General features: G+C 49.9%; 1 protein-coding gene across 6 annotated transcripts in view; it reads left to right on the plus strand.

Annotated features, from left to right (window-relative positions):
- CNTFR (ciliary neurotrophic factor receptor) overlaps nucleotides 1-23,757 on the plus strand; it is a 205,154-nt gene that overhangs the window by 32,775 nt on the left and 148,622 nt on the right. The window contains exon 1 of one of the 6 annotated variants that reach the window (XM_038744403.1): nucleotides 722-1,011. The exons of the other annotated variants lie outside the window; for them this stretch is intronic. The gene's annotated coding sequence lies outside the window, so the exon portion shown is untranslated. Of the gene's footprint in view, nucleotides 1-721; nucleotides 1,012-23,757 lie in introns of those variants that run through there. 6 annotated transcript variants of the gene reach the window in all.

Genomic DNA, 23,757 nt, shown 5'->3' on the forward strand with positions numbered 1-23,757 from the left:
GCCCCTATGGAGGGCAGTGTGGCCTGGTTGTTAGACGGAGGGGCGTTTGCCCGGTAGCCCAAGGCAAAGCCTCCGGCTACTCACTCACGCTGCTTGCCCCAGCCCCAGCCCCCAGACCGCCCCCAGAGAAGTGTGCAGCCCAGGGCACAAGTCCCTAGGTGAGAAGATGGGACAGCAGAGACCAGGCTGGACAGCTAGGAGCTGGACTCCAAGAGTCCCAGGGTCCCCGGTCAGTGATCCTGGCTCAAAGCTGTAGGACCGCCTGGAGGTTCGCCCAGTGGCCACCCCTCACCGGACAGTCTCAGCCCTTGTCCCTGGACATGACTTACCGAGCTTAGTCCCCCTGGTTGGGGTACCGGGCAGTGGAGAGGGCAGGGAAGGGGCACAGGAGAACGCATCGCCACAGTAGCTGTGGGGGGAATGAGGGGAGCCTAAGTGGAGGCCCGGAAAGAGAGGACCAAGCCCCCCCTAGCTGGGCCCTTGTGGAGGCGAGGCTTCTGCGGGGAGAGCCGGAGGGGGCTGGGCGGGGGCTGGGGAAGGTGGGGGAGGTGGGGGCGGGGGCTCGGCCCGTGGAGCGTCCATGTGACTGGGGGGAGGAGGTGACAGGCGCACACTCTTCTTAGACCGCTGCTCTAGCTGAGTGATGACAGCGCTTGGCTTCCGGTCCCTCTCCAGGAGCAGCCTTTGCTCCCCCTCTTCCTCCCTCTCCGCCTCCTCTTCCTCCTCCTCCTCCTCCTCCCTCTCTTCTTTGGTCTCCTCTGCCACCGGCTCCGGTCCTGGGGGTCCTGCCTGCTGGATTTGGCCCCTGGAGGAGCAGGAGAGGAGGAGGCCTCCTCAGAGGAACAAGGCTGGGCTGCAGGCCTGGAGGTGGGGTAGGGGGGGTGGAGGCAGGGTGCCACCCTACTCTACCCCCTGCCCATTCATCTGTCTTCCTGCCCACCCTCTCGCCAGCCTCACTCACCCGGGGCGCCCTCAGGCTCCTTGGACAGTGGGGCAGCACTCAACCTCCAGGTCAGAACCGAGCCCCCGGACGGCCCTGGGCCCCTGTCCAGGCAGCGGACAATGCGGGGGTTGTAAGGAGTGGATGGGGGTCACAAGGATGGTCCCTGTCCTTGACAGGCTGGCAGTAAGATGGAAAAGAGAGAGGACAGACCATAGAAATAGAGAAACATGCATTTAAATGGATAAGTTAGGTCTCAGGGCACAATACTTCCCCAAACTACCCACGGGAAACCCTCTGGGGCTGGTAGCATTGGTCCTGGGGCAGCCAGAGTTGGGGCAGGAGATGGGTGGCTAATCCAGGAAGGCTGACCGGGGTAGGGGTTTTTCAGGGCAGTTAGGGAGGAGGGGAGAGATGGGGTTGGGGTAAAGGAGAAGGGAGGACACTCTAGGCAGGCGGTGGCTTAGAAGTGGATGTGTTCTGAGCCCAGTGGCTTGGGCAGGGCATGGGAGAGCTGAGGTGGGGCAGCCCAGGGTTTGGACTCAGTGCTGGGGTCTTCAAGAGCCTCAGGGAGCTCTCAACCCGGAACCCAATGTGTACATGCGTCCATGTGTTTGTGCGCATGTGGGTGTGTGTGTGTGAAAGGGTAAGGGACTTGGTTGGCGCTTTCAGGCTGACTGCCCCCTTCAGCACCCCCTTCTCCCTGGGGCCTACACATCCTAACCCCCTGACTGGGGCCCAGCATGCAGAGCGTACTGCACAAAATACATGACAGTGTACATATATCACCACTGGCATACACAGAGATAATTTAAGCAACAGTGTAATTGTCTTGCTCCTGCCAGCGTTGCTGCCCCATCCTGGGGCAACTTAATAATAATAATGATGGCATTTATTAAGCGCTTACTATGTGCAAAGCACTATTCTAAGCGCTGGGGGGGATACAAGTTAATCAGGTTGTCCCACATGGGGCTCACAGTCTTAATCCCCATGTTACAGATGAGGTAACTCAAGCATAGAGAAGTGAAGTGACTTGCCCAAGGTCACACAGCTGACATTTGGGGGAGTCGGTATTTGAACCCATGACCTTGACTCCAAAGCCTGTGCTCTTATCACTGAGCCATGTCGCTTCTCTAATAATAATAATGATGGCATTTGTTAAGCGCTTACTATGTGCAAAGTACTGTTTTAAGCACTGGGTGGGGGGGGATACAAGGTGATCAGGTTGCCCCCTTTGGGGCTCACAATCTTCATCCCCATTTTACAGATGAAGGAACTGAGGCACAGAGAAGTGAAGTGACTTGCCCAAAGTCACACAGCTGACAAGTGGCAGAGCTGGAATTCGAACCCATGACCTCTGGCTCCCAAGTCCGGGCTCTTTCCACTGAGCCACGCTGCTTCTCTAACTTCCAACCACCCACCTCCTCATCTATGCAACTCGATCGGCGCCAGCCCCTCTTCCTTGTAGAATCCTTCAGCACTTGGATGTGGCCATACCTATGGGGTTCTCCTCCTCCTCCTCCTCCTCCTCCTCCTCCTTCCCCCTTCTCTCCCTCCTCCTCCTCCTCTCACACCTTCCCCTCCTCCTTCTCTTCCTCTTCTTCCTTCTCCTCCTTCCATTCCTCTTCCCCTTCTCCTCTTCCTCTTCCTCCTGCTTCTCCTATTCTTCGCCCCCTTCTCCTGCTTCTCCTCCCCCTCTCATTCTCATTCTCTTCTCAGTTTCTTCATCCTCCTCCTTCTCCTCTTCTTTCTCTTCCTCCTCCTCCTCCTTCTCCTCCTCCTTCTCCTCCTCCTGGCCTTCTACCACTTCTCTCTCCTCCTCCCCCACCCCTACTCCTTCTCTGTGAAGCCAGAGATGTTTCTCCCCCTTTTTGTTCCCCCTTACTGAGAATTCACTGGTTTAAATTTAGTCATTCTGCAGCAAGCACCAGCTTCTCATTGTCCCCGCCCATCTCTCCAGTCCCCCTGGGTCTCCCTACCCCCAGCTTCCTCATCCCCCTGCCCTCCCGGCCCCTCCCTCAAGGCCTCCCCTGCCTGTGGACAACCCCACCCGGGGTCCTCCCTGACCACTGAGCTACACAAGGGACCTTTCTGGACTCGAGTCCTTGGAGGGGTAAGGGACTGGGCTTTTGTAGCTGAGGCAAGGGGGTGGGTGCAGTGACCCCCAGGAGGGACCAGAGCCCGTGGGAGGGGGAGGGGAGAGACAGACAACCCAGAGTGAAGGTGGGGGTGGAGCTGAGGCAGAGGGACAAGGCATGGGGGAGATTGGATTCCTCTTAGTAAATGAATAATACGCAAATTGTGGGAAAGCAATACCCAAATGACAGCACAGCTGGGGCACAGCTGGGCACACTCCGCCTGTGTAGGATGAAGAGCATCTGACCCAAAGGCAGGGGAATGGATGGAATGACCCGAGTCTGTGGAGCCTATGTGCTGATTAATTATTTGTTAACCCCTCCTGATCACACCTCTCTTCAACCTCCCCATGAACATATGGGCCCCCTGACCCAGCCTGTCCCAACTGGACCCAGCCTCCCCCAATCACGATTTGCTGACATGCATGCCCTCCCATCCTCCCACTGGCATCTGTGTGGGATCTTTGGGGGACCTTGGCCCCTGAACCTACCCACCCCTCTCTCCCAAGGACATGGAGACCCTAGTCCCCATTGGAGGTATTGCCCGGGTGGGTGGGGAGGGGTAACCAGAGTCCCCTGGCATTGGGGGAGCGAAGGGGGCAGAGGTAGTGTCCCCATATCAGGGAAGCAGCCTCTGACTCAGGTGGAGGCAGTATGAATACAGCCACCAGGCCCAGGTGGTCCCCTCAGACCACCCTTTTTTGCTTTCTCCCTCTCAATGCCCCCTCTGCCCCTCTGACCCCTAGAGTTCCCTCTCTCCCTGCCCAGGGGAGCACTTTGCTTGGGGAAGGAAATATCCTCCTTCACTATGGGACAGAGAGGAGAAAGGGATGATCAAGGAAAAAAGCCTGCTGAGGAGAAGCAGAGCGGCCTCCTGGGAAGAGAATGGATCTGGGAGTCAGTGGACCTGGGTTTTAATACCAGCTCTGCCTCCAGCCTGCTGGAGAAGCAGGAGGAAGTGGAAGAAGAGTAGCAGAAAGAGGAGGGGTAGGAGGAGGAGAAGAAGGAGGAAGAGGAGAAGGAGGTGGGAGAGGTGCAGGGAGAAGAGGAGGAAGAGGGGGCGGTAAGGAGGGAGAGGTGAAGGGGGAAGAGGAGGTGGGGAGGAGGGAGAGGAGGAAGGGGAGAACCCCTTAGGAAGTTACTTAGATGTGGCCAATGTCAACTATCACCTCTACGCTGATGACACCCAGATCTACATCTCTGCCCCTGCTCTCTCCCCCTCCCTCCAGGCTCGCATCTCCTCCTGCCTTCAGGACATCTCCATCTGGATGTCCGCCCGCCACCTAAAGCTCAACATGTCGAAGACTGAGCTCCTTGTCTTCCCTCCCAAACCTTGTCCTCTCCCTGACTTTCCCATCTCTGTTGACGGCACTACCATCCTTCCCGTCTCACAAGCCCGCAACCTTGGTGTCATCCTCGACTCCGCTCTCTCATTCACCCCTCACATCCAAGCCGTCACCAAAACCTGCCGGTCTCAGCTCCGCAACATTGCCAAGATCCGCCCTTTCCTCTCCATCCAAACCGCTACCCTGCTCATTCAAGCTCTCATCCTATCCCGTCTGGACTACTGCACTAGCCTTCTCTCTGATCTCCCATCCTCGTGTCTCTCTCCACTTCAATCCATACTTCATGCTGCTGCCCGGATTATCTTTGTCCAGAAACGCTCTGGACATATCACTCCCCTCCTCAAAAACCTCCAATGGCTACCAATCAATCTGCGCATCAGGCAGAAACTCCTCACCCTGGGCTTCAAGGCTCTCCATCACCTCGCCCCCTCCTACCTCACCTCCCTTCTCTCCTTCTACTGCCCAGCCCGCACCCTCCGCTCCTCCACCACTAATCTCCTCACTGTACCTCGCTCTCGCCTGTCCCGCCATCGACCCCCGGCCCACGTCATCCCCCGGGCCTGGAATGCCCTCCCTCTGCCCATCCGCCAAGCTAGCTCTCTTCCTTCCTTCAAGGCCCTGCTGAGAGCTCACCTCCTCCAGGAGGCCTTCCCAGACTGAGCCCCTTCTTTCCTCTCCCCCTCGTCCCCCTCTCCATCCCCCCGCCTTACCGCCTTCCCCTCCCCACAGCACCTGTATATATGTATATATGGTTGTACATATTTATTACTCTGTTTATTTATTTATTTATTTATTTTACTTGTACATTTCTATCCTACTTATTTTATTTTGTTGGTATGTTTGGTTCTGTTCTCTGTCTCCCCCTATTAGACTGTGAGCCCACTATCGGGTAGGGACTGTCTCTATGTGATGCCAATTTGTACTTCCCAAGCGCTTAGTACAGTGCTCTGCACATAGTAAGCGCTCAATAAATACGATTGATTGATTGATTGATTAAAGGGTTCCACAGGGAAGAGGGGCTGCCACATTTCCTGCCCAACAACGAGCTTACAGTCTAGAGAGAGACAGACAGACATTAATATAAATAAGATATGGATATCAATGCTGTGGGTCTGGGGGTTAGGGGGTGAACCAAGGGAGCAAGTCAGGGTGACGCATAAGGGAGTGGGAGAAGAGGAGAGGGAGGCTTAGCCAAGGAAGGCATCTTGGAGGAGATATGCCTTCAATACGGCTTTGAAGGTGGAGAGAGTATTTGTCTGTCAGACTTGAGGAGGGGGGGCGTTCCAGGCCATGACGGACTGTGCCCCACTGATTATCTTGTATCTCTCCCAGTATCTGTCGTGCAGCAAGCACTTAACAAATACCTCAATTATTACTATTAGGAGAAAGCTGAGGGCAGGGGGGTGGGGGAGGGAAACTGAGGGCAGGGGGTTCGGGTCTAGAGGATGATGAGGAGGGGATCCAGTGTCCAGATTCATGCCTGGGGGGTTCACCTGGCAGGGAAGAAAGAGTTGGGGGAGAGGAGAGTGTTGCTGGAGAAGGATGGGGGAGGGGCTGTAGGGAGCCATAAGAGTGATAGCAGGGACATTCTGGCCCTGAGTATCATGCCCAGGTACTGACCATCACAGGTGTCCACAGCTCCCCCACACCTCTAAGCCTGCAGCTCTTGGCATGGTATCCAGCCCCATGCCCAGCTCTTTGCAGACAGATACAGATCCACACGTTAGATACGAGCACAGGCCTCCCTCCCAATTCATGCATGCACACACAGGCACACACACACACACACACACACACACGCACACAAGCACTGCACATTGTCACATAAATAGAACTCCACACTTGACATACTCCTCCTCCCCTCACACACACACACCACTGCCTTGTGCACCTTTAGACACAAGTGCATGTACACACATGCAAACCTACATACGCAAGCTGTTATTACACACCTGCACCTAGATACACGTCATATTTTCATGGATACACACCCGCATGCCCATATTCACAGTCATGCTGACATGTGTGCCCCCCATACACACTCACCTGCAAACACACACTCACCAAACACACACAGACATTCTCCCTCATGCTGATCTTACTCTCCACTCTCCCTCTGGCAGCATCAAAGCACAAAGAGAGAAAGAGAGTAAGAGAGAGAGACAGAGATGAAGAGAGAGGGAGAGTGCAAGAGAGAGTGAGGGTGAGAGTGTGGGAGAAATGAGAGACAGACCCTGCCAAAATCCCACATTCCAGGCTCTCTGTGCCCGTGCCAGGCACTGTAATAAGCATTAGGGTGGCTACAAGAAAGTCGGAATGGATGTAGTCCCTGTCCCACATAGGGCCCTCAGTTTCAATTCCCATTTTACAGATGAGGTAACTGAGGCACAGAGAAGTGAAGTGACTTGCCCAAGGTCACACAGCATTCAAGTGGCAGTGCCTGCTGATTAGCCTGACTTTTTCTGACAGGGGCTCTTAACTGTTTGAAGGTTTCTGTCAGGATATGGCTGGATTAATTAATTAATTAATTCAATTATGTTTATTGTGTGCTTACTGTTGTAAATAGACACATTCCCTGTCCACAACAAGCTTACAGTCTGGACGGGGAGACAGATATTAATATGAATAAATAAATTACAGATAATTATGTTAATAATTGTGGTATTTGTTAAGTGCTTACTATGTGCCAGGTCCTGTACTAAGCTTTGGGTTGGATACAAGCAAATAGGTTTGGACTGTGGGACTGGGGTGGTGAATGAAGGGAGCAAATCTGGGCAAAGCAGAAGGGAGTGGGGGAACAGGAAAAGAAGGCTTAGTTGGGGTAAGTTTCTTGGGGGAGATGTGTCTTTAATAAAGCTTTGAAAGAGGGGAGACTAATTGCCTGCTGGGCATGAGGAGGGTGGGCATTCCAGACCAGTGGCAGGACGTGGGCGAGGTTGGTGGCGAGATAGACGAGATTGAGGTACAGTGAGAAAGTTGGCATTAGAGGAGCAAAATGTGCGGTCTGGGTTGTGGTATGAAAGTCTCATATCTCATAAGATATGAGAGTTGTGAGGTGTGGTAGAAGGGGGCAAGATTATTGAGTGCTTTAAAGCCAATGGTGAGGAGTTTTTATTTGATGCAGAGGTGGATGGGCAACCACTGGAGGTTCTTGAGGAGTGGGGAAACATGTCCTGAATGTATTCGTAGAAAAATGATCTGGGCAGAAGAGTGAAGTATGGACTGGAGTGTGGAGAGACAGGAGGCGGGGAGGTAAGCAAGGAGGCTGATACAGTAATCAAAGTCGGATAGGATAAGTGCTTGGATTAACATTGTAGCAGTTCAAATGGAGAGGAAAGGGCAGATTTTAGTGATGTTGTTTAGGTGGAACTGACAGGATTTAGTAATGGATTGAATAAATGGGTCGATTGAGAGAAAGGAGTCAAGGATAATGCCAAGTTATGGGTTTGTGAGACAGGAAGGATGATGGTGTCGTCTACAGTGATAGAAAAGTCAGGGGGAGGAAAGAGTTTGGGTAGGAAGATAAGTTATGTTTTAGACATATTAAGTTTGAGATTATGAGCGGACATCCAAATAGAGATGTCTTGAAGGCAGGAGGAAATGTGAGACTGGAGAGAAGGAGAGAGACCAGGGCTGGAGATGTAGATTTGGGTATCATCCATGTCGAAGTGGTAGCTGAAGCCTTGGGAGTGAATGAGTTCTCCAAGGGAGTGGTTGTAGATGAAGAATGTCTGTGGCCACATGCCTCTTTTGGTGCATCTGTGTCTGGTCTGTCCTCTTGACTGATCTGTCTGCTGGTCTGTGGCTGTTGTCTGGCTGTGACTTTTGTCTTGGTGTCTACCTGTCCATCCTGCTGGGGCTGGTCTCTGCCTGTCTGTGGATTTCTGTGTTTGCTTGCCTGCTCAAACTTCCATATTTTCTCTCATGCCCCTGTTTCCTGGGTTGGACACCAAATTAAACTTTTCCACATCCCCCTTCCCTCCCTGCCTCAGTTTCCCTGCTGCACAGTGGCGGGTAGTTGAGTAGGTGGGTTTGGCTGTTTCTGTGCTTGGCGAGCGAGGTCTTGCAGACTGGGACTGGGTTCGGAAGAGTGGCGGGGGTGGCAGAAAAGGGATGGGACTAGGGTGGAATGGGGAATGGAGATGAACACTGCCCTCCAGACCACACCAGACCCTCCTCTCTCTCTTAGGGGATGGGTCTGGCAGGAAGGGGACAGTCTGGGTGACTGCAGGTTCTACAGTCAGTGACCCCCCCTTTCTGAGCTCCTCTGCCCCTGAACAGCACCAACCAGCCAACTCTTAAATGTCCCCAGAAGCCAGACTCAATCAGTCATATTTATTAAGTGCTATGTGCAGAGCACTATGCTAAGCACTTGGGAGAGTACAATATAACAATAAACAGACAAACTCCTTGCCCAAAATGAACTTACAGTCTAGAGGAGGAGGCAGGCATTAAAATAAATAAATAAATTACAGACATGTACATAAGTGCTGTGAGGCCAGGAGGGGGATGAATAAAGTAAGCAAGTCAAGGTGACACAGAAGGGAGTGGGAGAAGAGGAATGGAGGGCTAAGTCAGGGAAGACCTCTTGGAAGAGATGTGCCTTCATTAAGGCTTTGAAGGTGGGGAGACTGATTGTCAGCTATGAAGAGGAAGAACATTCTAGGACAAAAGCAGGACATGGGTGAGAAGTCGGCGACAAGATAGATGAGATTGAGGTACAGTGAGAAGGTTAGCATTAGACTCCATCTCTGGGTTTCCCATGCCCTAGAGGGTGTTGAGATGGACTAGCAGGATTAGTAGAAATGACATTTATTGAGTGCCTACTGAGAAAAATCACACACAGGAGTGGCATGGCCCCTGCCCACAAGAAGCTAAAAATATTTACAGTCTAGTTAACTGAATGTAGAGTTGAATAATTATATATTCACAAGTATTGAGGATGTGGATGAATATGTTTTTGTGTGGGTGGAATTTGTTAATACTTTACTTTGTGCCAAGCACTGTGCTATATGGTTGGGTAGAGCTAAGACAGTCAGATAACAAGTTCATCTATCCAGTTCATAGGTGAACTTGAGATGGCTGATGTGTTTATATGGCTTTGGTTGTTGGGAACAAATCAAGGAGGAGATGGGATTCTATGAGGACTATGGTTGTGGGGAGAATTGTGATCTGTTGGATTTGGGGAAAGAGGGAGTTCTGATTTGGGGGATATTGTGAGAGAGGGGATGGAAGCAGAAGAGTCAAGAGCAAGAGAAAGTTAGTTTGGGGGATGAAAGAGAGCGAGTTGGGGAACAGAAGATGAAGAGAGCAGAAAGGTAAGGTGGAGCCAGCTGGAGAGAGTTTTAAAGGTAATCGTGAGGAATTTTTGTTTGATGTGGAGAGATACAGGGAGCTGGTGGAGGGATATGAGGGGAGATGTGGGCCGGGTGATGCTTCAGGAAGACGACACATGCAACAGTATGTAGTCCAGATTGGAGTGGGAAGAGGTTGGAGGCAGGGAGACCAGTAATCCAGTAGTAATATGACCAGAGTTAGGACCGGGGACGTAGTTGTTGTGTGGAGAGGAATGGACCGATTTGGAAAACACTCTTTAGGAATCAACCAACCAATAGATCTGTCAGTCAATCCATCACTGGGGTTTCTTGGGCACCTACTATGTGCAGTGCACTATGCTCCAAGCCCTTAGGAGAGAGCAGCAGAGTTGGTAGACACAAAGAATCGACAGGATTGAATGAGAGCTTTGAAAGGCAGCAAGGAATCAAGGATGGCACTGATGAAGCAGCATTCTCAGATTAGGAGTGTGGCAGGGTTAAAAGTATGAGAAAGGGAAAGTTAGGAGGAGTGTGGATTGAGCAGTAAGAGGAGGTGACCTATTTTAGACAGTGAGTTTGAGGTGCTGGAGAGATAGCCAAGTGGACATGTTGGCAAAAGAAGATGAAGGATTGCAGGTTTGATGACTGCACACTGTGAAGTAGTGTGGCTCAGCGAAAAGAGCATGAGCCTAGGTGTCAGAGGACTTGGGTTCTAATCCTGTCTCTGTCACTTGTCTGCTATATGACTTTAGGCAAGTGACTTAACTTCTCTGTGCTTCAGTTTTCTTAACTGTAAAATGAGGATTCAGTGCTCAGGCTGTGAGCCCCAAGTGTGCTCTAGGCTATAAGCTGCTTGTGGACAGGGTATGTGTCTTACCAACTCTGTTATACTATACTGCCCCAAATACTTAGTATAGTGCTCTGCACACAGTAAACACTCAATAAATACCACTGACTGATTGAGAAGCAACATTGTACTATCCAAGTGCTTAGTACAGTGCTCTGCACACAGTAAATCCTCAATAAATACGACTGACTGAATGAATGAATTGCATAGTGGTTAGAGCATAGGCCTGGGAGTCAGAAGGTCGTGGGTTCTAATCCTGACTCTGCCACTTTGCTGTGTGATCTTGGGCAAGTCACTCACTGCTTTGTGCCTCAGTTTCCTCATCTGTAAAATGAGGATTGAGACTGTGAGCCCCATGTGGCAGGGACTGTGTTCAACCCAATTTGCTTGTATCCACCCCAGAATTTAGTACAGTGTCTGGAGACATAGTAAGTGACTAACAAATACCACAATTATTATTAGTATTGTTATTTATTGATGTGGGACGGGGCTGTGTGCCCTCTGATTACCTTGTATCTACCTCAGCGCTTAGAATTAGTGCTCGACACATAGTAAATGCTTAATACATACTATTAAAAAAAAAGGACAGGGCTGGAGAGAACCTTGGGTGTTGTCCGTGTTGAGGTGATAGCTGAAATCACATGAGCAGATGAGCATCTGGAATGAGAGAGTGTAAAGCAAGAAGAGCTGAGGGCCAAGAGCAGAGCCTTGGGGAATGGCCATAATAAGAAAATGATAATACTTGTTATGCACTGACTATGTGCCAAACACTGTTTTAAGAAGTGGGGTAGAAACAAGTTGATCAGGTTGAATACAGTCCCTGTCCCATGTGGGGCTCACACTCTTAATCCCTATTTTACAGATGAGGTAATTGGGGCTCACACTCTTAATCCCTATTTTACAGATGAGGTAATTGAGGCACAGAGAAGTGAAGTGACTTGCCCGAGGTGACACACAGCAGACACGTGGCAGAGCTGGGATTAGAAAGCAGGACCTTCCGACTCCCAGGCCCGGGCTCTCTTCACTAAGCGTGCTGTTTCTCCTAGCCATGCTGCTTCTCATGAGAGGCAGAGAAGGAGCCAGCAAGGGAAATGGAGGAGCTGTAGTCAGAGAGGAAGCAGGAGAGCCAGGTTAGTTGTGTATTAGCAACACCCCGGCCTGATTGGGCCTCAAGGAGGAGAGAGGGGTCCCTGATGTCAAAAACAGCAGAGAAGTTGAGAAGGATCAGGAAACACTCAATAATAATAATAGTAATTATTATTATGGTATTTGTTAAGCTCTATGTGCCAGGCACTGTACAAGCACTGGAGTGGATACAAGCAAATAGGATTGGACACAGTCCCTGTCCCATGTGGGGCTCACAGTCTCAATACCTATTTTACAGACGAGGGAACTGAGGCCTAGGGAAAGGAAATGATTTGCCCACGGTCACATAGCAGACAAATGGTGGAGACGGGATTAGAACCCATGACCTTCTGACTCCCAGGCCTGTGCTCCATGCTGCAGTCAATAAATATTATTGATTGATTGTTTTCATTGGGGATGGAGTAGAGCCTTCGGGACTGGGCTATAAGAAGGTCATTGATGACCTTAGACAGTGTGCAGTCTTGGAGGAGTGATGGGGTGGAAAGCAAGCAAAGAGAGTGGAGAGGGGAGAATACGGTGAGGATGGCCTGGGGTTAGAAGGGGGCTTCGTTGACCTTTCCCAGCCTCTCGACTGTAAGCTTGATGTGGGCAGGGAACCTGTCTGTTTATTGTTATTTTGTACTCTCCCAAGTCTTAGTACAGTGTTCTGCACCCAGTAAGCGCTCAATAAATCCGACTGAATGAATGAATGACCTCTGCTTTTCTTGACCTTCACCCTCCATCACTTCATCTCTCTTTGTCTCTGACTCTGTCTCTCTCTCCTTTTCTCTCTGTCTCTCTCCTACTCTCTCTGTGACTCTCTCTATGACTCTCCCTCCAACTGTCTCCTTCTCTGTCTCTTTCTGCCTTTCCCCTGACTCTTCAACTCTACCTCTCTTTGACTTTCTGTCTCTCTAACTCACACTATCTCTCCCTCTCTGGACTCCCACTCTGACTGTCTCTCTGACTCGGAAGGTCTCTCTCTGCTTCTCTCTGTCTGTTTCCCTCTCTCTCTCTGCCCTCCAGGACTGTTTTCCTGCTGCAGAGACAAACTGTGCTGTGTTCTGGACTGTATAATCCTGAATGTGAATGTTCTCTCAGAGGCGGGGTGAGGGGTGGGGGAGGGGGAGCATTTTAAGAGATTGAGTTCAACAAAGAGAATCTTTCAGAAGGTTCCTTGGCCCTCCTTCTCCTAGGATTCCACCAAAAGGGGGGATAGCTTGCCAGAGGTCACCTCATCCATCCCTCTGCCTCTGGGAAAAAGCTCCTCCCCGTCTGCCCAGGTAGAGGACACACTTTGCACTCTGACCTCCAGGGATCAGTGTCTTGGGAGCAACAATACAATGCCTGGCACATAGTAAGTGCTTAACAAATGCCACAATTACTATTATTATTAGTGACCTCCTTATAGCACAGTCCTCAGAGCTCCATTCCATCCTCAATGAAAACAATGTCAGGAGTATTTATTGAGTGCCTCCTGATCCTCCTCAACCTCTCAGCTGTTCCTGTCCCCTACTCATGGTAGAAGGTGAAGATTCTATATTTATGACCCCGGGCAGGGCAGGGCACATTGCCCTGGCAGAGGTGGGCTTTGAGGGAGAAGAGAAATGTGGATTGGGGAAGAAGAGCAGAAAGGGCAGCTCAGGTGAAGGAATGAGAAGCAGAGTGGCCTAGTGGATAGAAGGGGGTGGTCCACAGTGTCGAAGGCAGCTGAGTGGTCGAGGAGGATTAGGATAGAGTATGAGCCGTTGGATTTGGCAAGCAGGAGGTCATTGGTGACCTTTGAGAGGGCAGTTTCCGTGGAATGTAGGGGATGCAAGCCAGACTGGAGGGGGTCGAGGAGAGAGTTGATGTTGAGGAATTCGAGGAAACGTATGTAGACAACTCGTTCAAGGAGTTTGGAAAGGAATGGTAGGAGGGATATGGGGCGATAACTAGAAGGTGAGGTGGGGTCAAGAAAGGGTTTTTTTAGGATGGGAGAGACATGTGCACGAGGTCACTGAGTGCTTTAAAGCCTATGGTAAAGATGTGGAGGTGGATGGGCAACCACTAAAAGTTCTTGAGGAGTGGGGAGACATGGATTGAATTCTCTTTTTAGAAAAATTATCCAAGCAGCAGAGTGAAGTATAGGTTGGAGAGGGGAGAAGCAGGAGGCAGGGAGGTCAGTGAGTAAATTGATGCAGCAGTTAAGGCAGGATAGGATAATCAATCCATCAACCGATCATTATTATTTATTAAGCTCTTGGGAGAGTACAATACAACAGAATTAGCAGGCATGTTCCTTGACCATAGCAAGTTTACAGTGCAAAAGGGGAGACAGACATTAATTTGAATAAATAAGTAATTTTAATATATAATTTAAAGATATGTACATAAGTGCTGTGGGGTTGGTGATAGGGTGAATATCAAATGCTCAGAGGTCACAGATCCAAGTATACAGATGAGGCAGAAAGGAGAGCAAGCTGGGGAAAAGAAGGCTTAATCAGGGAAGGCCTCTTGGAGAAGATGTGACCTTAACAATACTTTGAAGGTGGAGTGAGTGGCGGTCTGGTGTATAAGAAGGGGGAGGGAGCTCCAGGAAAGAGGAAGGAAGTGGGAAAGGGGTCAATGGTGAGATAGATGAGATTGGGACACAGTGAATAAGCTGGCACTAGAGGAGCAGGCTATGCAGGCTGGGATGTAAGAGGAAATTAGTGAGGTGAGGTAGGGTGGGTCAAGCTGATTGAGATTTTAAAGTCGATGGTGAGAGTTTCTCTTTGATGTGGAGTTGTATGGGCAGTCATTGGAAGTTCTTGAGGAATGGGGAGACATGGACTGAACGTTTTGGTTGATAAATGATCCGTGCAGCAGAGTGAAGTATGGATTGGAGTGGGTAGAGACAGGAGGCCCGGAAGTCAGTGAGGAAGCAAGTGTAGTAGTAAGGCCGGAGGGGATAAGTGCTTGGATCAGCATGATAGCAATTTAGATGGAGAGGAAAGGGCAGATTCTAGAGATTTTGTGACAAATCGAGTGTGTGAGTAATATGAGATTAATGAAACAATGATAATGCCAAGGTTATGGGCTTGTGAGGTGGGGAGGATGGTGGTGTTATCTACAGTGTTGGGAAAGATATGGGGAGGACAGGGTTTGAATGGGAAGATGAAGAGTTCTGTTTTGAGCATGTTAAATTTGAGGGTATTTTTTTTAAAAAATGTTAAGCATTTACCTTGTGCCAGGCACTGAACTAAGCACTGGGGTAGAGACAAGATAATCAGGTAGGGCACATTCCTTGTCCCACAAAGAGCTCAGAGCCTAAATAGGAGAGTGGAGGATTTAATCCCCACTTTACAGATAGGGCACAGAGAAGTGAAGCGATTTACCAAAGTCACACAGCCACCAAGTGGTGGAGCCAGGATTACACGCAGGTCCTCTGACTCCCAGGCCCGTACTTTTTCCACTCAGTCATACTGCTTCCCATTGAGCTTGACATGTCAGTGGGACATCCAAGTGGGGGATATTCTGAAGGCACGAGGAAATGTGTGAGTGCAGAGAAAGAAGAGGCCAGGGCTGGATAGAGAGATTTGGGGATCATCCATGTACAACAGTAGTAAAAGCTGTAGGAGTGAATGAGTTCTTCAGGATGTGGAGTAGAAGGGGATCCAGGACTGAACCTTGAGGGTCTCCCACAGTTAGAGGTTGGGAGCTGAGGAGGAGCCTGAGAAAGAGACTTAGAGTAAGTGGCCAGAGAGATGAGAGGAGAACCAGAGGAAGACAATGTCAGTGAAGCCTAGATTGGATAACGTTTCCAGGAGACACAGGTGGTCCGCAGTGCCTTAGGCCACTGAGAGGTCGAGGAAGACTAGGGTGCTGTAGAAGCCTTTGGAGCTGGCAAGGAGGAGTTCATTTGTGACAGCTTTGGTGGAGCGAAGAGGACGGAAGTCAGATTGGAGAGGGTCAATTGGAGGAGTGAAAGTGAAGGCAGAGGTATAGACAACTCAGGAGTTTGGAGAGGAATGGTAGGAGGGAGATGGGACATTAACTGCAGGGAGCTGGGGGATCAAGGGAAGGGTTTTTGAAAGCAGTGGGGAAGGAGCCATTGGAGAGTTGAACAGTTGAAGGTGGCATTCAGGGAGGGAAGAAGTGCGGTGGTGGGGGAAGTGGTTTGATGAGGTATGAAGGGTTGAGGTCAGAGGTGCAGGTGGAGGGGTGGATTTCGAAAGGATGTGAGAGATCTCCTCTTGAGATTCTGCTGGGGAAGACAGGAGAGTTGAAGAGATGACAGGAGGACTGGGGACTGGAGATGAGCTGGGGAGATTTTAGGGAGGATCACACCTGATGGTTTCAATTTTACCAATAAAGTTTGTGGTAGGGGCATTAGGAGCAAGAGATTATAATAATAACTATGTGCCAAGCACTGCACTAAGTGCTGGGGTCAATATAAGATAATCCAGTTGGATACAATCCCTGAGTCTCATCAGGCCCACAGTCTAAATAAAAGGGTGAAGAGGTATTCAATCCCTATTTTAAGATGAAGAAAATTGCGTCCCAGAGAAGCAAAGTGACTTTTCTCAAATCATAGAGCAGGCAAAGTATAGAGCCGGGATTAGAGCTGAGGGGGGACGCAGAGCGGGTGGGAGTTTGAAGAGGGAGTTAAAAATCTTAAACAGCCACTGCAGGCAATGGGTATGGGAGTCAATAAAGATGGATGAATATTGTTTCTGGGTAGAGGAGAGGACAAGGTTATAGCTGGTGAGGTTATGCTTAAGATGGACAAGGTCGACTTGGTTTCTGGATTTCCTCCAGCAGTACTCCACAGCTCTAGCCCAGGAGAGGAGAAAGTGTACTGTGGAGGTGATACAGTGCTGTGGGTTGGTGGAATGAGATGGCTGGAGGGACAGGGGAGTGATTGGAGAGGGCAATGTTGAGGGCATGAATTTGTGCATCTAAAGAAGGTAGGTTGGGTATGGAGACAAAATGGGGCATGATAACCTTAGAAAACTGGAGGGGGTCAAAGATTGGAAGTCTCTGTTCGGGAACAGGACAGATTTGTAGGGAGTGGCTGTGTGGGAGAGAGGGGAGGGGAAAAGGTTATGTTCAGATAAGAGGAATTTCAGAGTTAGTGAGGGTAGAGGTTGTATAGTGACTAGAGATGGAACACGCATGATCACCCCCCCTTTCCACGAGCACACACACACACATGCACACACACACACTCACTCTTCTGGGTGCAGAGCACTGTACTAAAAGCTCGACGCTGCCAACCTCCTGCTCTACCCCATCTCGCCCACTCACCAACTTGGTCATATCCTCGACCTCATCATCTCCTACCGCTGCACTGTGTCCACCCTCACCAACTCTGAAATCCCTCTCTCTGATCATAATCTTCTCACCTGCCTCCTCACTCACACTCCTTTCCCCTGTAAATCCATATTACTCCCTCACAGAGATTTCCGCTCTCTTGACCCCATCCATCTTTCTGAGCGCCTCACTCCCCACCTCGCCTCCCTCTCCTCTCTACCCAATCTTGATGATCAGATTACTGCTCTCAACTCTACCCTTTCTACTCAGCTAGACTCACTCGCTCCCCTTTCCCTTCGCCGCTCTTGTACCACTAACCCACAGCCCTGGATCACTGCCACTGTCCGCCTCCTTTGCTCTTATGCTCTAGCTGCCAAACGCTGCTGGCGAAAGTCTAAACACCATGCCAACCTCGTTCACTTCAAGTTTATCCTTTCCTGCCTTAACTCAGCCCTCTCCTCTGCCAGACAAAACTATTTCTCCTCCCTTATTGACACCCATGCCCATCATCCCCGTCAGCTCTTCCATGCATTCAATGCCCTTCTCAGGCTCCCGATTCCTCCCCCTCCTCCTTCCTTCACCTCCAATGATCTGGCCTCCTACTTCATTAATAAAATTAAATCCATCAGGTCTGACCTCCCCAAAGTCACTCCGCCCCCCAACCCCTCGGCTCTCAACACTCTCTGCTACTCTCCCATCCTTCCCAGCAGTATCCTCAGAGGAGCTCTCCTCCCTCCTCTCAAGTGCTACTCCGGCCACCTGTGCTTCTGACCCCATTCCCTCTCATCTCATGAAATCTCTCACTCCGTCCCTTCTCCCCTCCTTAACTTCCATCTTCAACCACTCACTCTCCACTGGTTCCTTCCCCTCTGCCTTCAAACATGCCCATGTCTCTCCCATCCTAAAAAACCCCTCTCTTGACCCCACCTCACCTTCTAGTTATCACCCCATCTCCTTCCTACCATTCCTTTCCAAACTCCTTGAACAAGTTGTCTACACGCGCTGCCTTGAATTCCTCAACACCAACTCAATCCTCGACCCCCTCCAGTCTAGCTTCTGTCCCCTACATTCCACGGAAACTGCCCTCTCAAAGGTCACCAATGACCTCCTGCTTGCCAAATCCAACGGCTCATACTCTATCCTAATCCTCCTCGACCTCTCAGCTGCCTTCGACACTGTGGACCACCCCCTTCTCCTCAACACACAATCCAACCTTGGCTTCACAGACTCCGTCCTCTCCTGGTTCTCCTCTTATCTCTCTGGTCATTCATTCTCAGTCTCTTTTTCAGGCTCCTCCTCCCCCTCCCATCCCCTTACTGTGGGGGTTCCTCAAGGTTCAGTTCTTGGTCCCCTTCTGTTCTCGATCTACACTCACTCCCTCGGTGACCTCATTCACTCCCACGGCTTCAACTATCATCTCTACTCTGATGACATCCAAATCTATATCTCTGCCCCTGCTCTCTCGCCCTCCCTCCAGGCTCGCATCTCCTCCTGCCTTCAGGATATCTCCATCTGGATGTCAGCCCGCCACCTAAAACTCAACATGTCCAAGACTGAACTCCTTGTCTTCCCTCCCAAACCCTGCCCTCTCCCTGACATTCCTATCACTGTTGATGGCACTACCATCCTTCCCATCTCACAAGCCCGCAAACTTGGTGTCATCCTCAACTCCACTCTCTCGTTCACCCCTCACATCCAATCCATCACCAAAACCTGCCGGTCTCAGCTCTGCAACATTGCCAAGATCTGCCCTTTCCTCTCTATCCAAAACGCTACCCTGCTCGTTCAAGCTCTCATCCTATCCCGTTTGGACTACTATATCAGCCTCCTCTCCGATCTCCCATCCTCTTGTCTCTCCCCACTTCAATCCATACTTCACGCCGCTGCCCGGATTGTCTTTGTCCAGAAACGCTCTGGGCATGTTACTCCCCTCCTCAAAAATCTCCAGTGGCTATCAATCAACCTACGCATCAGACAGAAACTCCTCACCCTCGGCTTAAAGGCTCTCCATCACCTTGCCCCCTCCTACCTCACCTCCCTTCCCTCCTTCTACAGCCCAGCCCACACCCTCCGCTCCTCTGCCACTGCCTCATTCTCGCCTGTCCCGCCATTGATCCCCAGCCCACATCATCACCCTGGCCTGAAATGCCCTCCCTCTGCCCATCCACCAAGCTAGCTCTCTTCCTCCCTTCAAGGCCCTACTGAGAGCTCACCCCCTCCAGGAGGCCTTCCCAGACTGAGCCCCCTCCTTCCTCTCCCCCAGTCCCCCTCTCCATCCCTCCCGTCTTACCTCCTTTTCTACCCCACAGCACCTGTATATATGTATATATGTTTGTACATATTTATTACTCTATTTATTTATTTTACTTGTACATATCTATTCTATTTATTTTATTTTGTTAATATGTTTTGTTTTGCTCTCTGTCTCCCCCTTCTAGACTGTGAGCCCACTGTTGGGTAGGGACTGTCTCTATATGTTGCCAACTTGTACTTCCCAAGAGCTTAGTACAGTGCTCTGCACACAGTAAGTGCTCAATAAATATGATTGATTGATTGATCGACTGATTGATTGGGAGGGGACAATGGAATTGGTAGGGACTGTCTCTACATGTTGCCAACGTGTACTTCCCAAGTGCTTAGTAGAGTGCTCTGCACACAGTAAGTGCCCAATAAATACGATTGAATGAATGAATGAATGAAGAAGAATCTTATAATCTTAGCAGGGTAAGCAGACACTAAAATAAATCAGAGGCAGAAGGAAGTAAAGGAAAATAAAGACATGGACAAAAGTGTTTCGGGTGCTGGGGCAGGGGAATGGAGGAGCAGGCTGAAGGGGGTGAGTTATTCAAATGTGCTTTTTTAAAATGGTATTTATTAATTGCCTACTATGTGCCAGGCACTATTCTAAGCCCTGTGGTAGATATAAGGTAATCATGTTGGACACAGTCCCTCTGCCACACAGGGCTCACAGTCTTAATCCCCATTTTACAGATGACATAGCTGAAGCACAGAGAAGTTAAATGATTTGCCCAAGGTCTCACAGCAGATAAATGGCAGAGTCAGGTGAACTCAGGTCCTTCTGGCTCCTGGGCAAGTGCTCTATCCCGAGGCCAAGCTGCTTCTCACTGCTGACTTGCCACTGAAGTGTAATTGCCGGAGAGATATGTGGTGGAGAGACAGGAAATTAATCCAGGAGGGCCTCCTGTAAACGTGATCTTATAAAGGCCTTGAAGATGGGGAGAGCTGGGAAATGGGGAGAGACGTGAAGGAAGAGGACATTCCAGTCAGGAAGAAGGGCTTGGGCAGGAAGCCATTGTCAAGTGAGATGAGAAGGAGCCACAGAGAATCATTTGGCTTGAAAGGAAGAAGGAGTGTGAGCTGGGGTGTAGGAGGAGGAGGAAGTGTATAACCACTGGGGGAAGAGCCGATTGATCCAGAATTTAAAGAGGTAAAATCTTATGATCAAGAATTTCTGCTTGATGCAGAAAGGGATGGGCAACCATTGGAGATTTTTAAGGAGATGTATGCAGGATAGCAGTTTAGAAAATTCAGTCCCCACACCTTGCTGTTTCATTCAGGCCCTGAGTTTTTTTCATCCTCCTTCAGCTCTGGGAAAGAAGATTCGGGGAGGATTGAGGTCTCCAAACTTCATCTCTCTGGGCTGGTCTCCAACTGGCAACCACAAGGAGGAGGAGGGGCAGAGGCAGAAAGATTCAGAGACTGAAAGAGAGATATAAGGAGAAATGAAGAAGCAAAGGGAGGATTCTTCTCTGTCTCTTTCACAGGATGCTCCTCTGCCTCCCACCTGCTTAACAGTGGAAGTCCTTCTAGGCTCAGTTCTGTGTCCCCTTCTATTATCCATCTATACCCACTCCTTTGGAGAACTCATTCACTCCCAAGGCTTCAACTACCATCTCTATGCAGATGATTCCCAAATCTACATCTCCAGCCTTTATCTCTCTCCTTTTCTGCAGCATCCTATTTCCTCCTGCCTTCAAGACATCTCTACTTGGATGTCCTGCCAACACTTCAGACGTAACATGTCCAAAACAGAACACCTCATCTTCTCACCCTAACCCTGTACTCTCTGACTTTCCCATCACTGGGCACAGGACCACCATCCTCCCTTTCTCAGAAGCCCATAACCTTGGCATTATCCTTGACTCATCTCCCTCATTCGACCCACATATTCAACCTGTCATCAAATATTGTTGATTCTGTCTTCACAACATTACTGAAATCTGACCTTTCCTCTCCACCCAAACTGCTACCATGCTATTCCAAGCTCTTATCCTATCCCACCTTGACTACTGCATTTTCCTCCTCACTGACTCCCGACCTCCTGTCTTCCCCCCTCTAGTCAACACTTCACTCTGTTGCCCAGAACATTTTTCTACAAAAGCATTCAGTCCATGTTTCCCTATTCCTTAAGAACCTCCAGTGTTTGCCCATCCACTTCCACATCAAACAGAAACTCCTTACCATTGGCTTTAAATCACTGAATCACCTAGCCCCATCCTACCTTATCTTTCTGACTTCGTACTACAACCCATTATGTTCACTTCATTCCTCTAACACCAACCTACTCACTGTACTTCAATTTTGTTGATGTCACCACTGACCTCTCAACCATGTTCTGCCTCTGGCCTGAAACATCCTCCCCCTTCCTATCCAACAGACCTCTCCCCACCTTCAAAACCATATTAAAATCACATTCTCCTAAGAAGCTTTCCCTTGACTAATCCCTTATTTCTTCTACTCCCTCTCCCTTTGCATTGCCCTTGCACTTGAATCTGTACCCTCAACCCCAGAGCACTTACGTTCATATCTGTAATTTGTTTAAAAGTCTGTCTTCTCTCTAGACTGTAAGTTCCGTGTAGGCAGGGAACATGTCTACCAACTTTCTTATATTGTACCCTCCCAAGCACTTAGTACAATTCTTTGCATGCAGAAAGCACTCAGTAAATATGATTGATTTGATTGATTGATTCATTGATTGACTGGGAAAAAAGGGGGCAGAGACAGACTGAATGGGGAAAGAGGGTTTGGTTCTGGGAGAAATTCCTATTCTCCAACCTTCCCACAGCATTCCCTGCTGGCTGCCCCTCCGCCAACCCTGGCCCTCACCCATGTTAGCATGTCCTTGGCCCTGCAGGGAAGTTCCAAAGGGATTGAGTGTGTTTGGGCGTGGGGATTTGTGTGAGTTGCATTTAAGGAGGTTCAAGTGTGTTTGCAAGTGTGTAATTTGTGTTTGGGTGCAAGATAGTCCTGTATGAGTGTGAGAATGTATAAGCAAGGGTACATATATGAGTCTGGATGCTGGGGTGTGAATGTCTGTGTGTAAGCACGTACATATGTATGGTTGTATGTGGAATGTGTCTGTTCTTTGTTATATTGTACTCTTCCAAGAGCTTAGTACAGTGACCGCTTAGTAAATATGATTGACTGACTGTCTCTGTGTGTGCTTATGCCAGTGAGGCTAGTAGTAATGGAATTTATTAAACACTTACTATCTGCAGACATTGTTTTAAGTGCTGGAAAGAGCACACCATTGGGGATTAAAAGCAGTCCCTGCCCCTGAGGGAGCTCACAATCTAAAAAGTGAAAGGGGAGGGTGAGTGAACATGTGGTGAGTGTAAAAGTGTGTGGGGATGTGGGTGTGAGTGAGGGTGAGGGTGTGTGTGTGTGTGTGTGTGTGTACCAGCAAGAGTGTGTATGTGCATGTGTGCATACAAGTGAGGGTGTCTGTGTGTGTGCAAGTGTGTATGTGTAAATGAGGGTGTGTGGGTGTAGGAGGATGTGTGTGTGCAAGCGAGGCTGCGTGAGGGTGGATGCAAGGAGGGAGACTTATTCCCTCTCAGGGACTCAATCAGGATCCCCTAAAACAAATTGCCTGCCACAAGTCACAACTCCTCAGCGTGAAAGGGCCTAGGGTGGGGCCCAGGGTGAGGTCCAGGGCAGGCCCCGGCCAGCTGGCTGGTCAGCGATTAGCAGTGGATGGAAGGGGCAGTGCCACAGGGCAGCATGGGATAGGGAGAACTGAGCCATGCCCTACACCCACGTTCTACGGCCAAGAAGCTCCCTGATCCTCTCCCAATGTAAGGCTTCATGCCTGGGTCATCTGCCCTCCCTGCCCTGCCCTCATTCTCTTCTCGCTGCTGCCAGCATGGCTCAGTGGAAAAGAGCATGGGCTTTGGAGTCAGAGGTCATGGGTTCAAATTCTGGCTCTGCTAACTGTCAGCTGTGTGCCTTTGGGCAAGTCACATAACTTCTCTGTGCCTCAGTTACCTTATCTGTAAAATGGGGATTAAGACTGTGAGCCCCCCATGGGACAACCTGATCACCTTGTAACCTCCCCAGCACTTAGAAAAGTGCTTTGCAAATAGTAAGAGCTTAATTAATGCCATCATTGTTATTATTATTGTTACTCCTGGAATGGCCAAGGGGTGCCATTCCACAGGTATCTCTGCAGCAGAAGGGCTGAAGGCTAGTCCACCTGAAGAATTCTCAGGTGGTGAGAGGGGCATCTGTTGGGGCTGCCTGAAGGCAGGGTGATAGGCAAGATGAAATTGCCTGAGCTCTTAGGGCTCAGGACACTGACTGCATAGATTTGCATGGATCTACATAGGTTTGCATAGATTTACATAACACTGCTTGAATTTGCCTGCACTCTTTCTCCGTCCGGACTCCTATGGTGCCCTGGGATCTCATGATTATTCTGCTTTTTAAAGGAAGATGTGTGGGGAGGGGGTGGGGGGGGCTTTCAGGAAGC

Source organism: Tachyglossus aculeatus, chromosome 3 (assembly GCF_015852505.1).
Source record: "Tachyglossus aculeatus isolate mTacAcu1 chromosome 3, mTacAcu1.pri, whole genome shotgun sequence".
Classification (NCBI taxonomy): Eukaryota; Metazoa; Chordata; class Mammalia; order Monotremata; family Tachyglossidae; genus Tachyglossus; species Tachyglossus aculeatus.